The sequence below is a fragment of the Onychostruthus taczanowskii genome, unplaced genomic scaffold (assembly GCF_017590055.1).
Source record: "Onychostruthus taczanowskii isolate IOZ18803 unplaced genomic scaffold, ASM1759005v1 scaffold25, whole genome shotgun sequence".
Taxonomy (NCBI): Eukaryota; Metazoa; Chordata; class Aves; order Passeriformes; family Passeridae; genus Onychostruthus; species Onychostruthus taczanowskii.
In genome coordinates this window covers 1,636,950-1,659,807 of record NW_024499796.1, presented here as the reverse complement: position 1 = coordinate 1,659,807, position 22,858 = coordinate 1,636,950, and the positions used below count along the sequence as shown (strand labels likewise).

At 49.9% G+C, this 22,858-nt stretch overlaps 1 protein-coding gene across 3 annotated transcripts in view; it reads right to left on the bottom strand.

Annotated features, from left to right (window-relative positions):
* Positions 1-18,497, bottom strand: part of LOC121336934 (discoidin domain-containing receptor 2-like) — a 59,717-nt gene extending 41,220 nt beyond the window's left edge. The window contains exon 1 of one of the 3 annotated variants that reach the window (XM_041406595.1): positions 18,389-18,497. The gene's annotated coding sequence lies outside the window, so the exon portion shown is untranslated. Of the gene's footprint in view, positions 1-531; positions 587-2,728; positions 2,881-18,388 lie in introns of those variants that run through there. The other 2 variants (XM_041406594.1, XM_041406596.1) reach the window with 2 other exon arrangements.
* Between the last annotated feature and the right edge of the window lie 4,361 nt (positions 18,498-22,858).

Sequence of the window (22,858 nt, the reverse complement as noted above, 5' to 3'; positions counted from 1 at the left end):
CAAACATACCGACTTTACAGTAACAGGTCCTTATCTACAACCTTTGTTTTGCAAATTGCTCATAGTTGAGCCTATTTAAAAGCTAAAACATGATTACTGGGGGAAGCTCTTTGCAAAACCAGAAGAGAAGCAAACCATTGCATAGAGCTGCACGTAGTACCTGAGAAATGCTGATTTTTGCAAGGGTGAAAGCCAAATTCTGAGACAGTTCAGTGAAAATCAAACCAGAAACAGGATTTTGGAACATCTACTAATTGAGCTGCCCTTCTAGTCTCTCTCAAATCACCACAAATGCTGATTATCAAAAGCTACATTTTATGAGTATTGCAATTTCTCTTCATATTTGTAAAAACAAAACTCAGAGCACCTGTAGCTGGTAAAAAGCCCCTGCCCTTTGCCTGAGGAGCACTATGGGCTCTGCTCCAGTGGCACTGAAAAATGTTAATAAAAATGGAGAGCCATGCCCTACAGCCACAGGAAGACACCAGACTCGAATAAGCTTTTCCAATATCAGAAAGAAGCATAACTTACCATCCTTCACTGCATTCCACAGACTGCAATAACTCCAAATACCAAATGCAGTGAGTGGGAAGTGCTCCAGCCCTCCCACAGCACCCCAGGAGCCAGAGGGGACAATTCTGGCTGTGACCTCAGTGGGTACCATTTCTCCAGAGGCTGAGCATAATCTCCAGCCAAGGCAGCCCTGTCTGGGTACACACAGCTGTTGCATTTGGCTTCAGCAAACTTTGTTTACGACCCAAAGTGGTTTTAAAGTTTAATTTATGAAGTGCTTGGCAGAGATGGGAGCAGTGAGTGGCAACACTCACACATCACCTGAAACACAGCACCAAGCCTGGAGACTCCAGGGAGGATTTCCAGGCAGCTCCAACCATGTTGCACTGGGTTTGCTATTTACTGGTACAGCATTGCAAGATGAAATTTAACTTCCCATGTACAAAGATGAAGGTACCATTAATTAAACATTCCAACAAAATACTTACCATGACTAGAAACAGCTCAGAGAAGATCTTTGCTTACCACAATGTATCTCAAGTAATCAAAGCAAATGTTCTGCTTATAAACAAAGGAAAAGCCAAGAACAGAAAAAAATCTCGAGCAGGATTTCACAGCTTGGGCAAGGCAGAATGACCAATTCTGATTAAATTTTCTTGAGACAACAAAAAACAGAAGTCCACAGAGACGTAATACTATTTAGCAATTACACACAAGGCAGGTAGCAGTAGGAAAACCATGGTATTGTTTGAGGCAAAGGCAAGAGAAACAGCAAGGCAAGAGATGAGAAAGGAAAAAAGAAACATGTAAAACAGTGATGCCTAAACCAAAAAAAAGGACCCCATTTACCTCTTTTCCATACTGAAAATGAACTGAAATTAAAAAACAACAAATTAAAACAGAGGAAATGAAATTCCATAGCATACCATGTGCATTGAGCCTCTGGGACATATTGCCACAGAGCAATGTGGGAGTAATTCAATAAAATATTGGAAGTAGATCTCCATAATAAGAACATCTGCGATTCCATTAACAGACTGAAAGCACACTGGAGATAAATTTTCCTCTAGCCAGGCATAAGCAAAGCAGTAACTAATGTGAGCAGAGGGTTATCTCCTGCACGGGCAGGTTATTCCACAGCTGGCTGCACTCAGGCTCTGGGGCTTTCCTGGCCTGTGATAAGATGGGTGCCTGAGTAGGTGGGCTGTGATCCCAGCCAGTCTGGCAAGCTCTGCCTCTGTGGATAGAGATCACATTTCAGTTTTCAGCAGCTTATTGTGCAGTTGTGCAGCTTCTCAAAAAGAGAAACAACACTACCCACCTTTTTTTTTTTTTTTAAGAGATTATCCTCTGTGACACAAAAAGAGCAGATGAAATTTCAGCCAAACCTATTAAAGAAATACCTGCGGAGCAGTGAGCAACCCTGAACACTCTTGGTGGAAACACAACTATTTTGTAAAGTTCTCAGCACCTGAAAAAAATGGGTTTACTGAGGAAATAAATAAGATTTTATCTGGAGGAGCTGCCACTGGAGAGCCCCATGGTTAACCCTAACAATGAGGATTCTCAGGAGCACCTTCCTGTATACTCATACTCCCATGTTTCAGGGTAAATTGGAGCCCGAGAAAGTTTAACAGCGACCAAAATTGCGGTAGGTGCTTCAGGAGGGGACAGGGTGTGCCTCTCCTCGGGAGAAGAGGTGAGAACACAGGAAAGCTCCCCCACAGAACCCACTGGGGCAGGAGCTGCTGGGGCTCAGAGCACAGGAGCACATTCCCTCACTTTCCCACTGCCCACAAGAACTCGCTGCCAGCTCCAGTTTTCCACATCTGTCCCAGCCTCAGCTCTGGCACCTCTCAGAGCTCGAACATTGCCCACGCCCCCCGAGAGCCCCAGAAACCATTTCTGCCCAGAACCCCAGCCAGGATCACATCTGTGCCCACAGAACACCCTGCGTGTCCCAGAGGTGCCCAGGCACACATCCCTGAGGGGATGCCCACGATTTGGGAATCCTCCTGGAGCCGTGGGAGGGAAAACAGGCTGCAAAGAGCCACCCTCTCCCTGCCAGGCAGAAAAGTCTTCACCTCCCAGCACAAACCTCCCCCACCCTCCCCGCAAGCCTCCAAAGGCTTTATCCAAGGACAGAAACAGGAGGGGAGAGAAGGGAGAGAGCTGACACCAAGCTGAGAGCCAGGTTAAGCTGGAAGGACCCTACCTGCCTCTGCCAGGGCCTGCTGAGCACAGGGAACAACTGCTACGGCTCTTTGGAGCTCCACAGGTTGAGCCAGGCTGTAGTTTCGACATTCCTTGCAACTTTCCACCAGCACACACATGATATGTTCAAACTTGAGTAACTCCTCCCTCCTCCCTCCCTCTGCACACACAGACAGGCCCAGGAGATGGCCCTGCCTCTATCATCCCAGTTCCTATAGCAACTCCTGACCCAGCAGATGGAAACAGAGCTGTTTTCTAGGCAAATCTGCCTTCTTGGATTCCTCTGCTCTTCCCTGCTGTTGGCCCCTCCTTGCTCCAGTGCTCTCCCTGGGGGCTGCTCCGCTGGCACCTGGCCCAGACTTTGCCTGGAGGAAGGCCAAGCTTTGAATTCATTTAGTAAAACCACAACATAAAGCAGCTCTCCTGCTCAGGAAGCAGGGCCCGTGTAGTCCCAGGGGCAGGCCAGGCTGCAGAGCCAGCCTGCACCTTCTGGTTGAGCACAGCTGCCCGTGCTCGGCAGGAGGATCCCGGCAGGAACATCACCACTGCTCATCCTCCCCCAGCCTGTGCCATCCACCAGGAAAGGTAAAAAGAGACAGAACTAGTTACTTATTAGCAAGTCCAACAGAATTATTATAACCCCAGGCACTTCTCAGACATTTGGACTTCTGCTTCCAAAGCCTTTCCTGGAAGAGGGAGAGCCCAGCTGTGGCACCAGGGCTCTCTGGGTGTCACAGCTCACCCCACTGCTGTCCTCAAGTCAGGGCCCCACAAGAGTGGAGGTCACCAATGCAGCTGTCTGAGAACCGCACATCACATTCGGTACCTTTTCTCTAAAAATACAGAAAATTAGGGAAAATAAAGCACTCTAACCAGCCTGTAGCATTTCAGGGCAGATAACTACCAAGGGTGACAGTGGGAATGTCATGAGCAGGTGGCTCCAGGGTGACAGGACAAGCAGGACTGCAGCTGGGCCCAGGGCCAGCAGTCTCTGTGAGACCACCCAGCACAGGGGCTACAGAACTGCTCTTGGGCTGCACAGCCCAGCAAAGCCCTTCCACCCCAGCCATCCCTGCCCACATGGCCCTGCTGCCCTGGCACAGCAGGATGGGGACACGCTCATGTGGGAGAGAAGGCTTGGGCTGCACAGCCCAGCAAAGCCCTTCCACCCCAGCCATCCCTGCCCACATAGCCCTGCTGCCCTGGCGGGCACAGCAGGATGGGGACATGCTCATGTGGGAGAGAAGGGCACTGGGGCTTGAGAGGAACCTCTGAGGGCGCTGGGTACAACCCCAGCAGGAACCATGGCAGCACAGGGAGAGCAGAGACCAGCAGGAATGTGCTGAGCCTGCCTGCTGGGAAATGCAGGTGCCAGCCTGCCTGCTGCAAGCTGCTCAGCAAGGGAAGGGCTGCAATGTCTCTCTCACACACCTGGCAGGGCTAGGACTCCTCCCAGAGCCAGCAGAGTAGGGCTGGGACAGCAGAGCCGGGGTGGGAAGTGATGCCAGCATGGTACAGGACTCACAGGGACACCACAGCAGGAGGGTGAAGGGGGGACAGCAGCCATCCAGGGGAACCCCACAGGCTACAGCAGCTTCCAGAAGGAAACCCAGCAAAGCCTCAACAGAGCAGCAGGTATTTTGGGTATCCCAAATGAAGAAAGGAAGCAGACACGTAGCACACTGTGTCCACACTAAGTCCCAACTGGAAGATACAGTCAGATGCCACCTTGCTCCCATTCTCCTACCTGCCTCCCTAGCCCATCCCAGCCACACAACCCACCCCTGGTCTGAGAACAGAAAACTCTTTTCTTTTTCCCCCCATGGTAATTTTTCCATGCATCAATGAGTTAATCAGCACAGAGAGATGGGATAGTCCCTAAGACTTGTAGATGGCTGGGACATGACCAGCAGTAGGGTGGATGTGGGAAGACATCAGATCCCTTTCTGCCTGCTCCAAAGGGGTGTTACTCATTCTGATAATGCCCTTCCAAGGCACTCTCCTCCCAAAACAAGGATGCCTGCCCTGAGGACATAATGGCACATGGGAACCAAGCCAGATACAGGTCCCTGGGGTAAACTGGGACCAAACAATTCCCTTTGCAAGACACAGGGCAGATTGTGGCAGCAGGAAACACTGGACATCCAAGAACAGGGAGTCCAGGAGTGGCATCAATAAAAGCATCAAAGCAGATGCATATCACACAAACAACATCAAGGGTTTAGAAAAAGCTCCTGATTTCCCTGTGGTGCTGGGAAGAGCAATGGCTCAACTCACAAACAGATCTGAGGAGCTCCCTTCCCTGGGGAAGGACATTGCTGTGGAGGCACAAAACACTGCTGGAAAACTGCTGAGCTTGCAGTCAGACTCACTTGAGCAGTTCAGCACAGAAAAAGGCTCTCTGCTGGATGCCCTCTGAGATGTAACTTGATCCCACAGTACACATCCACTAATCAATTGAGGGATAAAGCAAAGCAGAAAACAGTCTTTTTTTTTTTACTGGAATGAGCCCAAATATGCACAATAACAGATCCCACTCAGAGCTATTGCAAACTCAAGTACTTGGGAGAGTTTTGCATCTCACATCGCAGAGGGAGCATACTTCTGCAATAGCATCATTGCTTCTCAAATTGGGTATTTGAGAGACTTCCTAATGACCTCATAGCAGCACATGTGACCACTAAGTCATCTTCTCAAAGGACCAGGAATAACATCAACAGGCCCTGTTTTGGTTGTGCACAGGACAGCTTCCCTCAGAACAAGCAGGTTCCTAAACAGCAAGGGAGCAGAAAGGAGTAAGACCCAGCTCAGGCCAGAGCTGGCATCCTGACTGTTTCTCCAACAGATTCTGTTTGGCCTTGGAAAAGAGCCATCCAATTAACAGATGAAGACCCATTAGCACATACTAAATTCCACGTACAAATTTAGACACAAGAACTTGTTTATTCCAATGCAGGCCAAATCCGTTGGGTTTAAGGCATCTATATGATAATGTGAATCCCAGAAGTATTCCAAATATATTCCAAGAGATAAGAGGTGAACTCACAAAACATGAAATAATGACCTGAAAGGGTTTCCAATTCTTTTTTTCTCCCAGTGCTTAAAAATAACCCGCTTTGCCGAGCAGCAAAGCAGGAATTAGGAATTTGTGGGTGATGAACTGGTGAGCTGATCACAATGGGATGGGGAAGTTGCCTTTTGCTGACCCCAAGCCACCCCCAGTCAAGTGGCACTGGGAAAAATAAATGAGTGAACACCTGTAATTATGTTAACACTGAGGTGAAGGCAACTACATAAAGAGCTCAAGACAGACTAATGGCCTTGAACACCTGAGGAGATCCCTCCTCTGTTCCCAGCACAAGGCTCCTGCAGAGGAAAAGCGACAAAATCTCAGTGTGGAGATATCAGGAGACCTGCACCACACAACTTCCCCAGTTACCAACAGTGATATGGGAACAACACATCCAAGCAAGAATAAGGAACATCATCAAACAGCACCCAAGAGCCTCTTCTGCTAGGTCACCCCTGCAGCAGCAGCACAACAGGTCCACAAATGCTCCTGTCCCTGCCCAGGGGCTCTGCTCCATGGGCCTTACATTCCCTGCCTTCCACCCTGCACAGCTATGGCAGGACCTCCACCTGCCTTATCCCAGGAAGGCTCTAGCAGGAGCTGGTGATCTTGTGAGCACCAACAGCTCCTGTCACACAGGACCAGGACATCATCCAAGTGGCCTTGGGCTAAACACAGACACAGTTGAGGAACACAGGATAGCCCCACTACACAGGCTGGACCTGCACAATGTTAAAGGTTTTTATTCTTTCAGTGAGAGGTGGTGAAAGCCAACTCCTGCCTTCACCTTTCCAGGAACTTGTGATGGAACACAGAAGCATGCTGTGAAAGGGCTCTGTTTACACCCTGCTGCCCTGTCCTGTCTTTACCCAGTGTGACTGTGTTCACTCCCACTACCCCATGAAACATCTGCTCAGCCCAGCTCTGCTGGAATCACCCTTCCACTGCAAAGAAACCCACTTCCAGCCACAAACCTGGGAAAAGAGGGAAGTGGGGCAGAGCTGGGCATGATGAGGAGGGCAAGTTTGAGACATGACATCTTCCAAGAAATACTGACAAACCACCTCCACATACCAGGTGCTGACTAGAGCTGCTCTGCAGGGTACCAGAAGGCTCAGAGCTGACAAGACAGAGCATGTGGTGACATTACAGACACCTGATGTGGGTCATACCCTTCACAAGGGGTGCAAAACAAGGGTTTCAAGGGGAGTATTTACCTTCCACCACATTCCACACACCCTGTGCCAAGGGAGCTTCTCCTGCTCTGAAGGGAAATGATCAGAGTCCTCAAGAGGGCAAGTACCAGAGCAGAACTTCTTTACCTCTCAGTCACTTCCCAAATCACGTGGACAACCTCTGGCCCAGCCATGGGACGGATACCTCCTCATGTCTCCCACTGATACAGTTCTGCAGCTGTGCCAAGCTCTCTCTTTCTGGGCACACAGGCAGATGCTCAGCAAAGCCCTGTCTTCCTGGGACATGGGAGCAGAGGCCTCATGCCACCACAGCTCCCTCTCCCAGGAGCCAGAATGGCTGGGGAGGGGGCAACAGAGGAACAATGATCTTCCCCAGCTCCAAACACCTCTCTCAGAGCGTTAATGTTACCAGGAAAGCTCCAAACAGAAGCAGCCTCCCATCTGCCCTTTTTAAACAACAGGGTCCCCATCGCGGGCTGCCCCAAAGGTGAGGGTGAGGAGGCGTAACCCCAGGTCAGAAGCAGGGCAGCCCAGTTCAGCTTCAGTTGCTGCAGTGACAAAGGCCCAGAGAATACGTCACCCAGAGCACTGAGCTGCTGGCACAGAGCAGTGCTCAGCAAGGACGCACTTGTAAACACTCTCCCTGGCCATCGCCGCTGACGCAACCACGAGAAAGGGGCAGAGAAAACCATTATGTGCAAACAGACATCCCTCCCTATCCCTGGACACCAGGACCAGCCCAAGCAGGACATCTCTAGCCTTTCTCTTGTCTGCCTGTTGAGCCAAAAACCCTCTGGCGTCCTGCTGCAGATGAGGATCACTGCCACATCAAGGAAAGGCTCAACTCCCATAAGCCAAAAAAAAGCTCTGGGGTTTTGACCCCTAATCCCTGGTAGCAGCTGGTATATTCAGCAGGCACATGGCCTTTTTCAAAGCTGGCCTTTCTTCTTGAAGAACTAGTTTCTAACACCCTGAGTGTTATCCTTCACATGTTCCTCCCCACCACAGCAGCAAGCAGCTCTTTCTGTCCCTCATCCCCATCAGGAGTTTGGAGCAAGGACATGGTGTAAGGCATTCTGACAAGCAGAGCTACACAGGTCCTGGGACTGCTGGGGACAAAGTCCTGCTCTCTCTCTTACAGTGATACTTGCCCACATCTCTTCCTCCCTCCCAGAAGTTTCCCAGCTAAATCTGTGTTGTCATCTCAAAACTACAAGCTCTGGGGATCTGAGGAGACCAGTGTCTGAGTAGCGATTCCACACCCAGCTCAGAGAAAAGCTAATCAGCATCCTTCACCAGAGATTATATTGCAGACACATGGAAAACAACAGCAGAAAAACCAAAGCAAACCATAAGCACTGGCTGGAAGCTTCATCAAGGAGGAAGATTCAGCACCAGCCATGTGATTTTCCCAGCAAGGGACACCAACCCAACTGAACCATGGAATGGGCAGAGCTCAGCTCGTGGCAGCAATGCCACTACAGCTGCTCCCCTGCAGCACACAAAGAAGACCTCTGCAAAAATAAGTGGGGCATGGAAAAACTGGTGGGAACAAAAGAGCTGTCAGCCAATGTCAGCCTGTCGCTGACACCCCTGCAGCTGCTGCTCCAGCACCCTCTGGCCACACAACCCCAAACCTGACCTCTGCACTTTGGACCAGAGCGAGCACATGGAGAGCAGCTGACAACAGTGATCCCCACATTTCTGTGATTCCTCAGCAAGGACCCTCATCTTCAAATAACCAGAGCACGCAGAAGCCCGTGCTCCCACCCTTCTGGCTGCCCTTTCTGTCATGGAAACAAAAGGCAGGTGCAGTTCAGATGTGCAAGATACCAAAGGGCCCCATAGCAAGTGAGAATGTGTTAGCCACCCAAGGACACTGCTGCTCACTCACAACACCAGATTCATCCTCCACAAGGACTGCTCCAACAAGAGCAGAACACCAATCTGCAGAGCAGATGGCAGTGCCAAGACCAGGACCAGACCACAGGAGATCACCTTTCCAGTGCCCGGGAAGCATTCATTTAATTCCTGTTGCACAAGGGGATGCACAGTCCAGGGATCCAGAGTTGAGTGTAGCAAAGAGGCCTTGGCTAGGGAAGCTTCCACCTCCTCAGCAGCTCTTTCCATCTTAGCCATTTCCCTTCCAAGCAAGGCTTCCTGGCCCGAGCAAGCACGAGGGGTGTTGCAATCCACAGTTCTGTCTGAAGAAATCCAGCCCAGCCCAGACACAGCAGCAGGCCTGGTCTGGCCTGACTACGCGCCATCCCTGGACACCCACTGTGTCCAGAAGCTCGTGGCATGTTGGAAGGCAAGTTTGCTCCTCAGATATAGATAGCTGTTCTGCTCCCTTTAACATGCAGGACCACGATGGGTAACTCAGATGTGCACACACTCATCTCATGGCAGTTTTTCTGAAATAAATGCAGCAGACTGGGGAAAATCCTCTCCTTCCCACAGCAAGGGGCTGAGGAGGGTGGATAAAAGGCAACTGTGTGCCCTGTGCATGTGTGGAGTCAGTTTGGCCAGCATTGATCCCACACTCTGCCTTGGGGCAAGGGACGCTCAGGGGTGCTCATCCTGTGCCTCCTGACAAACAGAATTCCAATGGGAAAACACCCATGAGCCCACTGTAGCAACAGAACATGTCCTACAGGCACTGTTTCACCTGCAATTCCCCATGCAAACAGGAAAACCACCTGACAGCATCCCTGCCTTTTCCTGCAGAAACAGCACGAGGGTCTGCTCATGCTTCCCGTGTTAGCACAGAACAGGATTCAGATCCATTACACATTACATTAACCCTACTGGGACATTTCCCACAGCTCACTGAAATGTTTCCAAATCTGCAAGATGAGGTCATTCCAACCTAAATGCATAACCCACTCTCCAAGGTGGTTCACAAGGTATAACTTCCAAGCAAAAGCAAACAAAAGCTGATCTGGTGTGATACCCTGCTCCATCCCCAACATGTTCAAGACTTGGCCAGACAAAGCCATGGCTGAGCTGATCACTCACATGCTGGAGACAGTCCCACTTCAAGCAGGAGGTCAGGCCAGAGCCCTCCAGATATCCTTTCACCTAATGCTTCCATCATTCTGTGGGAGCAAATGAGAAGAGGCAGAGTAATTACTGCCAACAAGGAAGGCTTGCATCGAGTTTCTCTGAAATAATCCTTCCAGATAATATTAAAAGCTTGGTTAGCAGAGATGTCAGCCCTGACACAATGAGGGCTAATTCTGTACTGGCAGGAGTACTGGAGTGCCAGGATCTGAGCCTTGATGTACTGCACAGGTCTCAAAGAGGGTCAGCACACTGCGTCACACTGCCCTTGCACAAATTAACACCCACCACAAGAGAGGCCTTTTTGGAAATTTAACTTCAGCCATGCATTCAAATATAATAGTCTGCAATAATCCAAGAATACAGATTAAAAGCCAGACAGCCAATAGCTCTCAAGACATTAGAAGCAACCAGAAAATTCATTTCCCACTATAAGTCTTTACTCTAGGGAGGTCTCAACAGTACTGCTGCTATTTGGTGTCCTTCCAGTGCTGGGAGCAGGCCAAAAAATGCCTTAGCAGAGACTGAACCACACTAATGGGTGGGTTCAGTCTTTGGGAAGAAGGCAGAATGTCTACATGAAGTGCAGTCTGGAGGGTGATGGGGAAGCAGCTGCTGGCACTGAGATGAAAGAGGGTTGCTGGTCAGCAGAGGAACTGCCATCAGTGCTGCTTCTTCCAGATGTCCACCCATGGTATCCACACATGCCACTGGCCAGCAAAGCTCATTTTCTAAATGTAGAGTAAGAGTAAAGCCCTGTCCAGGTTGCCCCAGAACATAAAAGAAACAAGACTGCTGCTAGCCTATGCAGACAGAAGGCATCAAACCCATGGAAACAGGAAGGATACTTTGTGAAGTTATTAGAATAACATCCATCACAATCCAGAAAAATGCAAAACACACACACTTAAAAACAAAAAGTCCACAGGATGAATTCACAGCATTGAGACCCTCACTCAGTTTGGAAAAGCGAGGGAGCTCTGTATGGCAGCTCTGCTGGCCTGATTTGTTCCCCTCAGCAGCACAGGGCAGCACCTCAGCCCAAACAACAACAGGGCACTGGAGACACATTCCCAGCACCCCCAGCTCATCTCCACTACAAATGCAGAAATGAAAGATAAACATTCCTGGAAGATCACATTACCCAGCATGAAGAGATGACAGCTTGTCAGGAGCAGCAGAAACAGGCTGAGCTCAGTGAAAAGCACTCATCATAGGCTGACATCTTCCTATTGGAGAACACTGATACTCCAGCTATTTCTGCTACAGTATTTAATTATTTATTTTTTACCTTTTGACAGGCAGAAACAAACAAGCACAAGTGAAATAACATAACAGAAATCGAGATGGACAACAAAACCTGACACTTGGCTAGCTTAGCCTCCTCCACTGGAGGGTAACACAAATGAAGGACACTACAACCAAATGATAAATGCAACAAAAACATGCCCAGACTCTCATTCTTCAAGGGAAAAGAAGAGCTGCAAAGGCAGTGTGCTCTGCAGGCTCCATCTCTGTATTTGCTTGTTCTTGAGCAGCTCTTCCTTACTGATGGGTGGGACGTTTTAACACCTTAAATGCTATTCCCAGAGAAACTGAACTAACTCCTCATTTTCACAGCACAAATTCATCTGGTTGGAAGAAAATACCCCGCCCTATTCCTCTGGCCTCCAAACTGCAGCTGGCTGCCTCAGGACACAGGACAGTCCTGGGGAAGAAACACAACTGTTTACTGTGTTTGTCTGTCCCTCCTCCCTCCCCCCAGGCACACAGGAGCTGATCATCTCCATGCCATCTCCTGACAGGAGCCAACTTGTTCCACATTCATTTCACACCGCAGTTCTGCACTGCAGAGCTCTGCAGACAGATTTGGGCACAGCACCCAAACATAAAGAAAGAAAAGTCACATCGGGTCAGGAGAGCATCATCCATGCTGGGAGCACTTCCAAGCAAACACCCAAAACTGCTGCATTAGGAGAAGACAGGCCCCAGATCCAAATTTTGGAATGACTCCACCCAGTTTAATTCCTTGGTCATGCATTCTGCAAGCATTAGCTCTGAGTGGGCTGGGGTTCTAACAGCTCCACACTTGAAGCTTCATGGACAAAACAAGGTTTAGGCAGCACTTTTCAGAGTACAGATCATCACCTCCCACATGTACCCTGCCAGGTCTGGGATGACCATCAGCCAGGCTCCAGGAAGACAGACCCAGCAGGATCCCATCCAGGAGCAGAGCGAAGGGTGAAATGGTTGAGCTGCTACAAAAAATATACAACCTCACTGCCATCCATCAGAGCAACAAATGTTCTACCAGTCCTTGCCATCAAAAGAAGGGACTATTAGCCAGTAAGGGCATGGAACCAAAGCAACTTGTGTTCACAACTATTTTACCTAAAGAATAAAATAATACCTCACAAAAAGCAGATATTTAGTGTATGTAGTACTTGCATTAGTACACACTCTCAAGGAAGCCAGATGAAGTTTGATAATCTACATACAGGAGTTCTCCACTTTCATGTGCTTGACTTTTTACCTATGTGAAATTAAACATTGAAAGAAGCTTCTGATAAACTCCCATGGAACAAACATGCTTAGATGACAGGAAAAAAAATACCACCAAGCCTGTGCTGATCTGTAAATTCTACTTTCAATTATTTGTTTCAAAAAGACAGCTCAGAGGAGTGACCGAGAGCAGACTACAAGCACAATATGGCTATGGAGTAGTAAGAGGTTTTAACACATCTTGCCTTATGCATTCCTGTCCTCAAGTTCCATAAAAAGTTGATAGATTTAAAGTTTGGGATTTGAAACTTTCCCCTCCCAGTCTGACTCCATTGTTAATTTTTTTTTAGAGATTGAGATCAAGCAGTTCTTTGGCTCCTACTTCCACAGCCAATAAAAACTCCACCCACCCCCAATCTATTTTTGCATAATTAATGCCTTTGTGATTGGCAAAAAGTGATTTTAGGCACAAAGAGGCTCTGGCATCAGAAAGGCACCTTCCTACCTTGCCCGTGAGAACAGGTTGTACTTTAAAGCTACTGGCAACAAAAGCTCCCTGTGCTGGGAACACCACCCAACATCACCTCAGAAGAGCTTTGCTTAATTTTCAACACTCTCAAATGATGGCTGCGATTATTTTGGAAGAGTAACCCAGTTGCCATCAAGACAAATGGAAACCAGCATCCCTTTTGAGAGTAAGACCAGAGATTGCTGGGATCCTCTGCAGCAGAACACTACCATCAAGTCTTCCCTGTTCAGAATGTTCTCATGCATTAACAGAAAAAACATCATCAATCCTACATAAATTCCTTTGCTGAAGCCAGCAGCAAAACGTCTGTGGAATTAAGGCAGATGAGAGCCTTCCCTCACTTGGGCTTATCCCAACCCCACACACACTAAGGAGAGAAACAGAGCTCAGGAAAGATGAAATACTTCCTTGCCATCATCTGTCCAAGCAGCAAGCCCCAGCACTTGGGAGCATCCCTGGGTATTCTGTGTGCTCAGAAAGCTCCTGTTGGAGCACAAAGCCACCATGAGCTCGCCCTGTCACAGCCTCTGGGGCTTTGTGTGTGCCATGAGGACACCGGGCATGTGACTCGCGTGTTAAAACTTTCTGGCTCACCAGTCGAAGTTCAGATTCTTTCCCTGCAAAACACACTGAATGATCTCATCTGCAAGCAATCAGCCTGAGAAATCAGCTTGTTAAAGGAAGCTTCTAGGAAAGGAGAGAAGTCTCTGGAGGATTTGGGGGCCTATATGATTTTAACCACTTTGTTAAACCTCAGCTGCTCTTCTCCCCATTGGGGTCACACAACCAAGAAACCATTTCTCCTCCCACACAACTGCAGACAGGACAGTTTGCCAGCACCTAACTGCAGCATCCTATTTGCATTGTCTGCAGCCTGAAAACACTCACATTTTCAAGCAAAACTCACCACAAGCAGGCACTGAAAGAGTGCATGGAGAAACTCAGAGATGCAAGCTGAGCAGCGTCCAGAAAAGCAATTCATTAAACATGCAACAGTGATCATCTCAATGTGTAAACCAGAATATCCTCTGAATTTCTGGATGTGTACTTCAGCATTTCCTCACAGTTCTCGCAGGGACCCAAGACATGCATGCAAGAAGACTGGAATAACCAGTACAGTGTGAGCTCTGCAGAGGAGTACAGAACAAGCAATAAACTCCCTGGAATGCCAGCTTTGTCCTGAGATTGCTCAAAGTGATGTAACAGAATTTTACCAGAGTTTCTGGAGATGCTGCAGGAGCCCTACATGCTTCCTGTGCTACAACATGTCCAGATGGCAACACCTTTTACTGCCCACTGAAAACCCTGAGGAAACTGCACTGCAGAGTGTAGGACAAAGCACAGCATTAGATTCCCAGGCTGCACTCCCAGTTTGGCTCTCCAGGGCACTGTGCTAAGCAGAATGAGCCCTGTGCTCACACACTGGGTCACATTTGCATCCCCCGAGCTCCCAGAAGCAGGACCACCGCTCTCGCACTCAGCAGGGAGGGAGGGAAGATCAGAGCAGCATCCTGCCTTCTTCACTTCCTTCCAGGCTGTCACACCCTGCCTCAGCTGCTCCCAGCAGCATCTCCCAGGCAACCCTTTCCCAGCTGCCCCTCGCTGGTCATTCAAGTGCTTTGAAAGACTTTCCTTAGAATTCTTGCATAGAAATCAGTGTTTAATGTTCAGCACGAACACAGGAGGCAGGGGGGAAAGCCAGCCTGTGTCTAACAAAGGAGATCCACAGGACTGAGCCCTTGGCTCTTCTCAGCTCTGGATTATTCCAAGTGAAGTGATTATTCACCACTTCCAGCACCTATTTTCAGTGCAACTTGCAGAAGTAACTGTTCTGAAACAAACAGAAGGCAACAAAGATCAGGCAACACATATTTATTATCATGAGAACAGAGGGAAAAGTTAATCACACTGGGCTCTCCCTCATTACAAAAGCTATTTTATATATATAAAGTAACTTCTGTAAGGAATTTACTTTATATAATGATTAGGAACACCTCAGCCCATAGTTATTGAAGCTGCTGTGCAAATCAGTGTGAGGGACTTAGCCCTGGACAATGCAGGATCACAGTCAGGCTGCAACTTTTTTGGTCAATGGTGGCACCTTCTAGCTCCAAATGACACTGTGAAGCTCACAGCAATTTGAAATAACTGCCTTGAAAAAGCTTCATGCTTTCTGTGTCTTTAAGAAACACATAGCTCTGACTGCAAACATTTAGGCTAAACAAAATGTTATGAGGGGAATTAAAAAAAGTCTCCTTCGAACTTTTTACTCCCCAGCCAAATTTCTAATTTTACAAAACTAAGAGTAGGCACCCCCCTCACCCCAACCCCAACCTGATGTTCACTACTAAAATCAAGGTACAGGACAACTGCCCTCAAATTCCTAGAAAACCATGGCTCAGAAAATTCAAAGTATAAAGAGAGGGAGTAATACTAAAGGGCTCAGTTGCTGGCTCCTCTGGTGCAGCTCCTCAACCAAATCATGAAAGAAGAAAAAGGAGACTTTCCAGCTCAAGTTCCAAATCCTTTTTAAAAATCAGTTTATAACCACTAAAATAAACACAGTAAGAACAACTGTGCAGTAACTGGGAACCTGCAAAAACAGCTGCAGTTTAAGAGCAGTTTAGGCAATGTCTGGCAAACACCAGCAAATACAACAGCCCAGCAGGAGGATGGCAGCACACTGGGGAATGAAACAGGGAATTTCACCCACAACCTCATCGAGGAACTGCCTGAAGTTCACCCACACTGGGCAGAAGCAGCTATTCTGTGCTGTTTACTGCTATGGTGAGCATTTGCTTCCTGTTAGAACTGCCTCTCTCCCAAATTCCAATCTCCTCCTGGCTTCTCCCCCATGCCCCCACCTGCCCCATGCTGCCTCAGCCAAGAGTTTCCCAACACAACTGACATCTGGGCAGGCACACTGCTCTTCTGTCACCCAGAAACCTTCTGCTGGTCACCCAAAAACCTTCTGCAGGTCCCTCCAGGGCATAGACCCCCACTGCACCCAACCTCCCAGGAAACAGCCACCTTGAAGGGAAGGAAGGGCAAGAAACCTGGAACAAGCAGCCTTCTCCAAGACACCATGACTTGGATATTTTAAGTCACTTTAGGACATCTCCAGAACAGCAATCATAGCAGATGGTGCAGAAGGACAGCACCAAGCAGCACCTCTGAAGGAAATCCATCCAGAGCCCTACCACTGTCTCATCTTTGAGCTCCCCAACAGAACTCCCCAGGATTTGGACATTCAGACTTTCTTTAGAACTGAAGATCCAATTCTCCACTCAGTGTTATCTGAGGAGCCACCCAAGCCACATGCTTTGGACATCCTCCTTCGCTGCAAAGCTGACAGTTTTCAATTACAGCCAGTTGGAGTTGTTCTTGGCTCTCCATCCCTCACCACAGACCTGTGCTCTCCATGGCCGGGCTTCTCAGTGTGCACATAAAGCAAATTCAGGAAAGATGCAACAAATAAAAGCCTTCCTGGACACTGACTGGAATTGGAAAGGCAAAAACTCCTAGGACAGGCAAGGAAACAGCTCTGGGGAAGGAGGAGATGACCTGGTCCATTTCCAGGGGAGGAAAAGGACAGGGAGCCTCAGGTCTCACTTTTGGAAGTTTTAAAGTTTTTAAGTTAAGTGGGATAAGGTGTAAAGCTTCTAATGTACATTAGATGTGAGAAAGAATGTTTTTTGAAATGAGGGTGGGGAAGCCCTGACACAGAAAAGCTGTGGCTGCCCCACCCCTGGAATTGTCCAAGGCCAGGTTGGACATGACTGAGAGCAACCTGGGACTGTTCACTCTATTTCTACTCACTGCAGGAAGGTTGGACTAGGAGAGCTTCAAAGATCCTTTCCAACTCAAACTCAGTGGTTCTAAGATGCTGCAAATGTCAGACTGCAGCCTGTGACCATCAGAAGGACAGAGATCATTTGCTCACAGCAAAAGAAAGCTCACACCACCTGATACCTGCCCAGGGGACAAGCACACACCTGGATAATAGATTTAAGGCTTCTTAAAATACAATTACTTTCCTAATTATACTCCAGAGACCAGAACCCACAGGCTGAGCAAGCCACGAGCAGCACAGCAGTTAATTCACAGAGAGCTCCTCTTGATTTCCACAGCCCACATTACCCAGACATCAGACTGAATGGACATCGGAGCCTTTCTAATTTTATAGTCCACAGAGACAAGGCAGGAACGGCTGATGGAAGAGCAGTAAGGCCTCTCTGCCCACACACACCACTGCTGCTGGCTCTGCAACTGCAGAGCTACTTCTACTTTTTTTTTTTTTAAGATTTTTTTTAATGGAGTCAGCTGAAGAGAAAATGAAGAGCTTGGCATTTTAAACCAAAGCATTTCAAAATGCTTGTTTATCTTTCAGCCTCAAAAGAAGAGAAATAAAGTGAAACAAAATCTCAGTCATTCCCTCATAAGTTTTTCCCCTCTGCCTCCAACAAAGCAAAGTGCCCTGAGCTTCACTTGATCACTTTTTCCTTTTCTTTCCCGTTTGGCTTACAACATTTCAATTAGAGAAGTTGACACAAAACAGTTCCGGATTCTCATATTTTATCTTTTCCCCATCTTACCTCTCCACTAAAGAGTATTTGCAAGGCAGAGAAGCCAAAGGAACAGTGCATCCAACACAAAAAAAAAAAATGGATGGGGAAACACACCAACAAACAAGCAGTAGCATAAACCAAAAAGGTTACAATAAAACTTTAAAAAAAAAGTTTTCATATAGAGGTCCGCTTGAGGAAAAGAAAAATGGAAAGCTCTTTTTTTCACAGGGGGAAGAACCCCAGGCAAACGAGCCATGAGGCAGCACGAGTGCCCAACTCTGAAAGTTGCAAGGAAGAAGCAGATCCCGGGACCCGAGCTGAACAAACCCGACCGCACCGCACCGAGCTTTCACTCCCACCTCGCACAGCCCCAGCAGCCGCCGGCGGGGCAGCGGAACCGGCCCGGGCACGGCTCCGGCTGCGGAACCCAAAAGGCACCGGCGGGAAGGGCCGGAGCGGGGCGGGGGGACCCGCATCCCGCCGGGAACCCCCGGGCGGGCGCGGGGCCGCTCCCGGCGGGGCGGAGAGGCCGAACAAAGCTCCGGCACTCGCTTTTCTTCGCGGGGCTCCCGGGCACATCCCTGCCTGAGCCCCGCGCAGTCCCGGGCAGCGCCCTCACAGCTTCGGGGCTCCGCGGGGACCGAGCCCGGCGCGGCCGCCCACAGCCCGGGGCACCCCGAGGACCCCGGCCCGGCCCCTCCCGGCCCAGCGGGGACACCGCCCCGGCACCCACCGAGCCCCGCAGCGGGTCCGCGGTACCCTCGGCACACCGGGAGCCCCGCGGGGCTTCAGCAAGCGGCGCCCCAGGGGCGGCCCCGCGCCCCGACCCGGGCCGGGGCCGCCGGGAGGCGTCGCTACGGCAACGGGACAGCGGGGCGGGAGCGCGGCAGCGCGGCGGGGCCGAAGCGCGGCGGGGCCGGTCGGGCACCCGCGGGTGCCTTGGGCCTTGGAGTCCTCACATATCCCCTGTGCTCCAGCGCTGGGCACCCGTGTATGCCTTGTGCATTAGAGTCCTTTCATCTCCCCTGTGCATCAGAGTCCTTCCATGTCGCCTGGATGCCACGACTGTCAGTTAGCAGCACTGCCGCACATGTGCCCTGTGCTGAGGGATGAGCACCCACGGCCCCTGTGCTCCAGGGCTGGGCACCCATGTCTCCTGTCCATCAGAGTCCTTTCAGGTCCCCCGAGCACCGGGGCTGTACATCCATGGCCTCTGTGCATCGCAGTCCCTCGTGCACCCTGTGGGATGGCTGTGCCCTCATGCCTCATGGCTCCAGTCCTCCTCATGTCCCCCTGTGTGCCTCCCTGTGCCTCACAGGCCCTCTGTGTCCCCTGTGCCTCCCGGCTGAGCCATGTCCCCCTCAGGGTGCCTCCATGTGATCCGGGTGAGGTGGTTTCATGGCCCAGGGGTACATTGGTACTGCTGGGTGCACAGTTGGGCTGGATGATCCTGAGGGCCTTTTCCAGCCTCCATGATTCCATGTCCCTGTGTGCCTCAGGGCTGCCTAAGGAGCTGCGCCCCCACATGCCTTGGGGCTGAACCATGTCCCCGTGCGCTCACAGCCCCTTTGTGTCCCCATCTTTGTGAGGGTCCCTCCATGTCCCTGTGTGCCTCATTGTCACTCTGTGTCCCCATGTTTGTCCACGTCCCTCTGTGTCCCACAGGGCTGAACTGTGGCCCGTGTGCCTCCATGTTCCCAGGTGACCCCCCTGCCCACGGGCTGTGCTGTGTCCCCTGTCCCCCTCCATGGCCCTGCCACATTCCCAGGTTATCTCCTGTATTTTTCAGCCCTGCCATGTCTCCCTATTCCCCCTTATACCTCAGGTCCCTGCTGTGTCTCTGAGTCCCCCTTCCTGCCCAGTCCCTGCCACCCACCCCAGGTGACCACCACATCCACAAGGGTCCCATCACCAAGGGACCCTCCTCACCCACCCACCACCCCCAGCACCCTGCCAAAGGTGGCACTTGGTATTGTTGGCCGCCACTGGCACATGCTGGTGGTGGCCCCTGAGGATGCCCAGCAGCCTCTCATCAAATTATGGTGTTCCATCCTCTTCCTGTGCTGCTGCCAGAGACTGGAGATGGGCCCATCCCTGGAGGTGTCCAGACACGTGGCCAAGAATAAACCAAAGAGAGCAGAGGCAGAGGGAAACTCTCCCAAGCAGGAGAAAGGGAAGGAAAGAAATTCCAGTTACCAGGGAAAAGGTATGCTCTGAGGTTTCCAGTACACCAGGTGAAAACAGAGCCAAAACATTAGGCCAGCAACCAGCTGGATGGAGGTACACACCCTCCGAGTGTAGAGCAGATGGACTTTTTGAAGATATTATTTGAGAGCAAATGACATTGAAGAACATTTTTTTCTCCAGGAAGCAGAAACCCTGGGTGTTCAGGTAATCTGGTGGTCATAACACCCAAACTTTCTATCTCCCATAAAGAATTTTAACTCCTTTTTTGCTATAGAAGTGTACACAAACCAGTTTTCAATATCATGGCTTTTAAGTCCATCAAGTGGCTTTTTGTTGCTACGAGGCAAAGAGAGGAACACACCCTGCAATGTCTTCACTGCGTTGTTCATTGATTTATTGCATTCTTATCATTTCCCCTGGCTGTTGTCTCCTTTCTAAGTCTTATTTACAGCAGCATTTTTAGCCTCCCCATTCTCAGACAGCCAGCTGTGCAATGGAGTAGAGCAGCATGTAATATCTAGGTGAGGCAAAGCAACGAAAAACCATCTCCATGATGCTCCTGAGACATCACCAGTCGAGCTGAGAGTGAGCCAGGGGGTGAAACACACCCTGGAGAAAGCAGCTGTGTTTACAATTCCCACGGCATGCCCCCACAGCAGCTCTGGTGCCCTTGTGTGGCAGGAGGGGAAGGGGGCTGGCGTTTGATGGAGAGTCAAGAAGCTGCCTCAGAGCCTTCTCTGCTTATGAAGGTGTGAAAAATCTTCTCACATCTCCCTGGGAGAAACTACTGAGCAGCTCCAGGTTCAGTCTGGATGGGTATGGGGGCAGTCAAGGGTTCATGTTGTAGGATTAGGGAAATATGGAGCAAGGTGCCCCTTGAGGAGCATCTCTGCAGTGCTGCGTAGACTCAGACAATCATTAAGGGTGGAAAATCCCTCCAAGATCAACCATTAACCCAGCACCACTGTGTTCACCACTAAACTATGTCCCCAAGTGCCACACCTACAAATTTTTTGAACAAGGATGATGACATCAGCTCTGGGCAACCTGTTTGAATCCCTCATCATCATTTCAGAGAAAAACAAAATTTTCCTGATATCCAATCTGAGCACATATTAGGATATCCAGTGAAGGATACATCTTTATAACTAAATTAAGCCACTCCTGGGGACACTGCTGTGCACAAATGTGATCACATGTAATGGCAATCTCCCAGAATGGTCCCTGGCCTGTCTTTGGGGTATTGCTGCCCTCACCCTCCCCAGGGGTGGTTCCAGGTGGGAATGTCCCAGGGCTGCTCCCAGCACACATCTGGATGCTGTTTGCTTAAAGGCCAAGGGATTTTACCAGCAGGAATGTGTGCTGGACCAAGGTCTCTGTGCCCAGAGGCAGGACTGGGGGGCTCTGGGGCAGCAGGGTGGGGGGTCTGAGATGGCCTAAAGAGACTTGGGTACAGAAAGAGGTTGGAGGGGAGGGGTTGTGTGAGAAAAGAAGGGGCTGTGGCATGGATTGGAAATATTGGATTCTGGAGCACAGAACAGGGAACTGGAGAGGAAAGAGGGAGACAAGTTTTGAGCCAATGTGGGAGTGGAGGCCAGTGGGGTACAAGGGGCTACAGAGAAGGCACAGGAGCCACAAGCCTTGAGCAGGGCTGGAAATGAGTCCTGGCATGTCCCTGCCACAGAGCCTGTTTGGATACTGGGCTTTTCCATCCGGGGAGTAGCACAGATGCCTTATCCTTCCAGGGCATCCCATGGCACCCAAAGCCATCCTGGGGCTGCCTCAGCCCCTGTGCACTCAGCTGGAGCTGGGACACAGCTCTGAATGGCCTCGGTGATGCACAGGCCTGGGAGAAGGTACAGCACGGAGCTGTGCAGAGGGACGTGAGCTCCCAGCACTGCCCTTCACTCCTGCCCTCACCTGAGCTGTCCTGGCCCTGCTGCACCCTGCCAAAAGCAAGTGTTGGGGCAAACAGGGATGTAACAGCCAGGAGGAGGGGCTGGCCACGACAGGAACCAGACTTCATGCATTAGACTGACTGTAAACGTGCAGTTTTTCTCGAGCTCATCCAAGTTACCAGGTCTAAAATGGATTTTTGGAGGTTTTATTCAGCTCTCAGTGTCTGACAGCAGGTGAAGGCAGCCTGTGCTTTACCTCAGCTCACTATCTCACGATGTCTAAACAATAAAACCTCCCACCTTTAGAACCCAGAGTTGGGGGATGTTCTATTTAAGGGACCTGTGTATATTGTGCTGAGTTATTCCCCAGCACACTCGTTTATTTTGACAGATTCTGGTTTCCTCTGCAGCATCCTCAGAATGCTTTGTACCTGCGCCGTGGCCCTTTCAGATTTGGTGTCTGGAGCACTGCAGGCCGCTGCCTGTGTGTCCTGCTCAGCTCCTGTCTCTGCTGCCCTCTCGTGATGCCTCTGATGTGCTGGGCTTGGGGGGAGACCTTGCCTCCCCATCGACTCTGAGATGTCAACACCAGCACCATTGTTAAAAGTTCTTCCTATTTCCAACAGTATTTATAATTCCTGAATTTTACAAAACTTCACAATCAGTTGTTCCTTGTGTTTGTGTGTTCTCCCCTACTTACACAAGGGAGATCCTCTGAAGGGCTCATCCTGAATCACCACTTGTAGAAGTTGTGTACCAGCTGCTCCTTAATCCAGACAGTGCTTTGGCTTATATTTTTTTTCCCCAGTAGAATTTTTGGGGTTTTTTTGTTGTTGTGGTTGGGTTTTTGGTTTTTTTTTGTTTTTTTTTTGGGGGGGGGGGGAGTGTTGGGGTTGGGTTTTTTGTGTTTGTTGTGGGTTTTTTTTTTGTTGGTTTGTTGTTTTTTTTTTTTTTTTAGGCAAACAGGTCTCTGTGTTCAGCATGGGCTGCAGCAGCTCCCTGTTCTCCTCTGCCTTGGCCTGCAGTACTGCACTCAGCTTTGCCACCCCTCCCGTGCAATCACTGCATGTGCCACCAGCTTCCTCCATCCCTAGGTCACACCTGCCTGCTGTGGGGCA